This window comes from Peromyscus californicus, unplaced genomic scaffold (genome assembly GCF_007827085.1).
Source record: "Peromyscus californicus insignis strain IS unplaced genomic scaffold, ASM782708v3 Scaffold_14__1_contigs__length_90479793_seg_2, whole genome shotgun sequence".
Lineage (NCBI taxonomy): Eukaryota > Metazoa > Chordata > Mammalia > Rodentia > Cricetidae > Peromyscus > Peromyscus californicus.
Genome location: NW_026294436.1, coordinates 15,308,294 through 15,315,763, shown reverse-complemented (window position 1 = coordinate 15,315,763; position 7,470 = coordinate 15,308,294).

Here is a 7,470-nt window from a genome sequence, read left to right as displayed (position 1 = left end):
TGAGCAGTGAAGATCGCCACATTGTTAGCGTCTTTTCCTATAAGAATCCTGGCAATGGGAGGAGGTTTTGATTCTCATCATCGCACACGACGGAAATGTCTGCAGAGAAGCTGTGTCTCTGGCAGTCCCAAGCTTGTGATCATCTGAGGATCAATACAGGTTCCACAGACGTGTCCCAGGAGACTAGGTCTCTGCTGCGCAGCAGGAGGAGGAGTTCCTTTGTCACTGAAGAAATAAATACAAGAAGACACAAATGGTTTCTTCTGCACTCATCGCACATGGGAGAATAGGTTGAAGATAAAACTAAAAGATTCTCCATACAAAGGAAAGGTTTTCTGTGTTCTGAGGACAGTTTGTGTTGCATTTTGAGGTGTGTGTGTGTGTGTGTGTGTACCTGTGACAGTCTTGTGTAGTTCAGGCGGGTTTTCAGCTCACTGTGTACCAAGAATGACCTATAAAACTCCTGGTCCTCCTGCATGTCCTTCCCAGGTTCTGGGGTTATATGAATATGCCATCACACCCAGTTTGTGCAGTGCTAAGGATGGTAGCCAGGACTGAATGCAGGCTAAGCAAGCATCCTACCAGCTGAGCTACAGCCTGCTACAGGGCTGCACCATATGGAATTAGGTCCATCTCTCGGAGCATTTCATGCATATTCCAAAATGAAAGTATGTTGAATTTTCCTTTATACTCTTCCTACTATTTAAAAGGGGGTAGAAGCTTTCGTGGAGAGCTTGAAAACAATGAAGTGCCTTAAACAGTAGATAGTTCTAGCAAGTTGCGCCCTTGGGCAACTAAGATTCGGGGTGTGTGTGTGTGTGTGTGTGTGTGTGTGTGTGTGTGTGTGTGTGCGCGCAGGCACATATGCTCATGCACATGTGAACACCAAAGGCTAAGTGTTTCCCTCGATGGCTCTCCACCAGGTTTTTTGAGACAGGGCCTCTCACTGAATGAGGGGCTCACCAATTTAGCCTAGGCTGGCTGGTCAGTGAGCGCAGAGATCCCCCGTCTTCACCTCCCCGGTGATGGAATTACAGGTGCACCATGCCCAGCCTTGAATGTGGTTTCTGGGGATGAAACTCAGGGCCTCTCGCTCGCAAGACAGGTGCTTTCACCAGCTGACCCATCTCCCTGACTACTGAATTCCATATTTTCAAACAGAAAATATATATATATATAACTGTACAGAGTAATGGTCACATTGGCCAAAACCGCAGGGAGGGTCCCCCTCCTAAGACAGGACGACACACTGCATTCTGCCACGAGTATGCAAAGACGCCAGGGGAGGCCTGTGATCAGTGACGCTCATGGCTGGGGCAGGCCCGGAACCTGCCCTCTGTCCACACTGTCTTCCTGGGAGCACACGCATCTGTAAGATAGTTGAGGTTGAGAGTGCAAGATAACCAGACAAAGGAAGAACGCTCGCTGACCCGTGATGACCTCTGACCTTGACCTCATTAGCTAACCGAATGGGCTAACCACTCTCCGATATCAGAGGACATTATGTGCTAAGGCATAACCAGAATCAGCAGCTCATCAGCTTTGCAGATACCTCTAGCCTGAGCACTCTTCTTATTTATTAAACATAATAGGAGGAGCACATGTACACATTCTCTTTCACCTTTAATATTTTTTTCCATATAATGAGATCTGAGACTTCAGGAAAGCCAAAGATTCTTTCCCTTCATAACTCTCTAGTCTTTCCTTCAAAATACTTAAGATGAATTGTCAACGGTAACTTTTTTCTTTAATAAATTGCTTTATAACAATCTCCACCAGTCAACTCCCAAAAGGTAGAGACCACCTCCCTGTGGTCTGCAATCCATACCCAGCATTTAGCAAGATCCGGAAACATAGTCGGTGTTTATGATGAATTTGTTGGGCTGATAATATAACTCAGTTAAGTAGAGTGCTTACTTAGAAGTCGTGAAGCCCTGGGTTTGGTTCCTAGTACCACATCAACCGGGTGCGATGGCCTGAACCTGTACGCAGGATTTGAGGAAGCAGAGAGGGAACAATTGGCTGCAAACCAAAGCAAGAGCCACAGGCAGGAGCGAGCACTTGGTGGTGGGGAAGATCCTTCTCGGAAGGTCTGTGCCATTGACCCGGAGAGCAACACAGTGGTTCCCTGTGGGTCGGTGTCCATCTCACCTCCCCCACTGCTTGCTCCTGTGAGCCTTGGTAGCAGGAACCTTCACTGTGAGCTCCATGCAGGAATCAAGCTTTGGCTTCAACAATTGAATAGATTCAGAAGATTTGGGGATGGGATTATCAATGGCCTCTAAGCTCAGAACTGGAGACGCAATGAGACAGTCGCCGAGCACCATACACAGAACTGTTTTCCGTCTTGACCCTCCCTCTATCTTTCTTCTCTGGAGGGAAGGACCTGTCTCCTCCAGTCTCCACATACATCGGGGTCTTTCGAGTGGTATGACTTCCATTAATGACTGAGAGATTATGATTGTGGCTTCTTGCTCTGCTCCGTGTGTTTCCAGCTGAGATGCCATCCAACTCACATCTCCCTCACAGGGCTCCACAAATTACCCTAGTTCATAGACTTCATAAAAATTATGCTCTTGGTTCCTCAAAGTAGTTCAACAGGACTTTGAATTTGGGGGGAAATTGCATAGTCCTCTGGTGCAATTTTTAAATGGCTTGATCAGACCAGTTCAGTTGGAAAGAAGATAGTGTTTAATTTGTGCCTTCTCAGAGGGAAACTGTCTTTAATTAGCTCTTCCGTCACTGAATCAATACAGCAGAGACCTTTTTCTATGAGATAAGTTATAAGAAGTAAAATAAATGAAAGCTTCCACTCAATTAAAAGTTACTTTAAGGCTGGCACACTGGATCAGTGGGTAAAGGGGCTTGCTGCCAAGCCTGACTACCTGAGTTCGATCCCTGGGGCCCACACGGTGAAAGTAGAAAACCAACTCCCACAAGCTGTCCTCTCACTACTCAAGCACACATGCACATTAGTAAATGAAAGGAATTTTTCAAAGTTACTTGACATGGGCTGTATTCACTTTGCCTCTTTCAACTTTTTTGTTTTGTTTTGTTTTTTTGTTTCTCAAGACGGGGTTTCTCTCTTTATCTTTGGAGCCTGTCCTGGAACTCGCTCTGTAGACCAGGCTGACCTCAAACTCACAGAGATCCGCCCGCCTGCCCCTGCCTCCCGAGTGCTGGGATTAAAGGCATGTGCCGCCACCACCACCCGTCTCTTTCAATCTTTCGATGTGTTTTCTTTTCTCTTTCTTATTTCTTTCATACTTAGGAGGGACCTGATTTTTTTTTTAATTAAAAAGAAAAACATTTCTCCTATTGAGGAAGTAGCTCAGTTGTTAGGGTGCTTGTCTAGCCTGCACAGGAAGCTCTGGGTTCCAGCCCCAGCATTGCAAAAATTGGGCATGGTGGCATACACCTATAATCCCAGCATTCTAAAGGCAGGAGGATCAGAAGTTCAAGACCATCCTCACCTACACAGCAAATTCAAAGTCAGCCCAGGGATACCTGAAATCTGGGGGGAGGGGGATAGAAAGCAAGGCAGGGAGGGGGGATGGCAGGCATGCTCTTCTTCCCGGTCCCACTTACCCCTTGGCATTTGGTAATGTCTTTCTTCCTGCCTCTTCCTCACATCTCCCACTCTGCCCAGTTTCCTCTCCTTCTGGATCCCTCCCTGCCTGCCTTGTCTCCCACCCCCATTGACGTTGTTTCCCCCCTCCTCATGTACCCAGAGGGTACAAATAATTAGTACTTGTAAAAACAAAACATGTTCTTCTCCTGTATGTGTGTGGTATGCATGTGTACTCTCTGCCTTATATATTAAAGCAGAGTCTCTTGCTGAGCCCAGAGTTGACTGATGTCTAGACATCCAGCTTGCCCCAGGGATCCCCTGTCTCTGCCTCCTGAGCACTGGGATTAGAGATGGGTCACTATTTCTGCCCAGCATGTGCATGGGTGCTGGGATCCAAATTCTAGTCCTCACAGCAAGCACTTTCTGAGCCATCCCCAGCCCTGTAATAGCGCCCCTAGATGTCATTACGTGTATTTGCATCCTTTCCTCTCTGCCTGTAATACGTTAGCATAGAACTTGGTCATTGCCTGGATAGTACCAGTCATGACTTGCAACTCAATATTAATGATCTCCACAAATCCATTGTTTCGACATAGACTAGTTTGTAATAGTATCCAATGGAACTAATGGCTAGTGTGAAGGCTGGGGACTGTTCTTTCCTTCATGGCCTGCATCTTCCCATGAAGTGCCCTAGATGTAGTTGGTTATACTAGGGCACACTGTGTAGAAATGCCCTAGAGGTGCCAACTGTGTGTGTGTGTGTGTGCCTGTCTGTATTATATGCATAGGTGTGTGAAGGATAAAGGGAGCCTTGAACACCAACTACCTGGTTTTTTAATTAAAGTTTTTTTTCATTTTATGTAAGGGATGTGTTGCCTGCACATATGTATGTGTGCCACATATGTACGGTACCCTTGGAGGCTAAAAGAGGCCATTGGATCCCCTGAAGCTCCAGTTTTAGGCAGTTGGTAGCCACTTGATGTGGGTGCTGGGAACTGAACTCAGCTCCTCTGCAAGAGCAATACATGCTCTTAACCCACTGAGCCATCTCTCTAGCGCGCGCGCACACACACACACACACACACACACACACACACACACACACACGCCCTAAACTTTTAAAAAGTATTCCTTCCTAGAAATTTTGCTTTCATTGTGAAATATCAATTACCTTTACATCCAGAGAAAGCATAAATGAAATACATACAGGTGAGTGGCTGGACTGAAATGGTTGCCTGATACATTGAGTTTTCTACTGATAGCTTTTGTTTGGTTTTGTTTCGAGACGGGGTCTCACTATGCAGTCCTCGTTGGCCTGGAACTCACAAAAATCCACCTGCCTCTGCCTCTCAAGTGCTGACATTAAAGGCGTGTGCCACGCCCAGCCGATTTGCTAAATCTGTTGCCTAGCTAATGTAATTGATGGTTGTGATGCACACCGCAATGACAAAAATCAAACCAGAAAGAAGAGTGTCTTCTGCACTGTCACTGTTCAAAACAAACCCTCTTTCAACAAAGTGCCCACATCCTAGGAGAGATGTCGAAATGCCCAGCGATGTGTAATTCCTAATAACTTATGTGCTGTTGACTCCCTTTCTGCCCGCTAGCACTCGTCAGAGCCTTAATGATCCTTATAATTAAATTACAGCTCAGAATGAGAACTTCCGGGAATATACAACACTAGAAATATAGATTTTGTATAAAATCAAAGCAATGTAATTCGAAGACAAATGGCTGGGTGTGATTGAAATTGGGGGAGCATGGACTCGAACAAGAAGTGCTTCTGCAAAGAAAGAGAGTTGAAGACGTGTGAGAGGATGGAGAACCACACCCCAGGGGCCAAGGTCAAGATTAATTGACTTTCTAACTAAGACAGATGAGCATCATTGTACAGGAGGCCACGGAGATGAGGGTCATGCATCAAGCTCTGATGCCTGTGGATCACAAATGCTGCAAATGGCCCCTGAGCACTCATCCATTCTGTTTCATGGGGCAGTCTTAATGAACAGAGGATCGAGCTCACGCAATCACATAGCATAGACTTGGGGCAGGTTTTGACCAAGAAGCAAGTGGTGTTAGAATCTTTTCAGACACAGAACTACAATGGAAAAGGGAAGAAGAAGAAGAAGGAAAAAAAAAAAAGCCAGGGTTCGTCATCAATAGAGGGCAAGTATCTATATGTCAGAAAGGAAATGAAAGTCCCACCGTGCAGCTGATGCTTTTGGATGGGGTCCTGCTGTCCTTGGAGGAAACAGAATATTGGATTGGACTGGGTAATGTGGCAAATTTCTCCCTCGGTATTAGCTGCTTGCTTGCATGTTGTATGTATGTATGTATGCATGCATAGGTCAGAGGACAACTTTGGGTCTGATTCCCCAGGCAGGGGCATCCACCTTGTTTTTTGAGATAGTCTCTCACTGGCCTGGAGCTTGACAAGTAGGCTAGGCTAGGTGGCCAGCAAGCCCAGGCATCTGTCTTTCCTCACCTTCTGGATGCTGGAATTACACGCACTCATCACCACACTCAGCTTTTTTATGTGGGTTCTGGGGAGCAAGCTCGGGTCCTTCGGCTTGCAAGGCAAGCACTAGAATGACCTAGCTATGTTTTCATAGCTCCCCAGACCATGTTTTCATAATTTTTAAATGTGAAGAAAATGTCAGCTCTGAAGTGAGTATACACTGAATGTGCCTGTGCGTGTGTGTCTGTGTGCATTCAACCTCAGGGCCAGCCGATACATTGTGAGACTCCCTGTTGCTCCATAAAGCAAATGAGCCATACTCTTCTAGGTGACCAGAGAACAAAGGCACGAGCTCATTCTCTGCCCACCACACCCTTCTCACAGTTGGGGGAAATATCCTCTAGCTATTGCTCTGCAGGAGGCACAGTGGAGTACGCCCAGCCTAACATCAGATCCACGCTAACACAGCACTCTGGTAGATCACATCTGTTAGAACTTTTAGACTAATCCACAATGTCTGCTCCCCAGACTCTTAATTTAACACACTTGCCAGACAGAGATCGGAATCTCTTGATATGTATGACATGTTATCTACCAATCCAAATAGCTGGCCACTAAACAGCATTAGCTCCATCTAGCAGCTTCCACTGTAGCTCACTCCAACCCATCATATGCCATGCTGAGAATGTATACCATTTTGCAATTGTAAATAACTGATGTAGCTCAGTTCATAGAGGGCTTGCCTAAGCATGCACAAAGCCCTGGGTTCGACCCCCAGCATCGCAGAAAAGCCAGGCTTGGTGGCATATGCCTGTAATTCCAGTGCTTGGGAGGTAGAGGCAGGAGGATCAGGAACTCAAGGTCAAATCCCAGTGTGGTGGCAGACCTCTGCAATCCCTGCACTCTATAGTGAGATGGGGGTGGGGGTAGAATAGCCCAGAAGTTCAAGGGCAAGCTGATCTGGAGTACAAACTGTGGCAAAAACAGAGACCCTGGGGCTGGAGAGATGGCTCAGAGTTAACGTTAAGAGCACTTGCTGCTCTTGCAGAGGACCTGGTTTCAGTTCCTAGTACCTAACATAGCAGTTCACAATCATCTGTAACTCCAGTTCCAAGGGATCCAATGCCCAATTCTGGCCTCCTCACATGATACAATACACACCTGTAGACAAAGCATGATACAATGCACACCTGTAGACAAAGCACTCATACACATGGAATAAAAATAAACTTTTTTTTTTTTTTTTTTTTTTTTTGGTTTTTTGAGACAGGGTTTCTCTGTGTAGCTTTGCGCCTTTCCTCGGACTCACTTGGTAGTCCAGGCTGGCCTCGAACTCACAGAGATCCGCCTGGCTCTGCCTCCCGAGTGCTGGGATTAAAGGCGTGCGCCACCACCGCCCGGCAAAATAAACATCTTAAGAGAGAGAGAGAGAGAGAGAGAG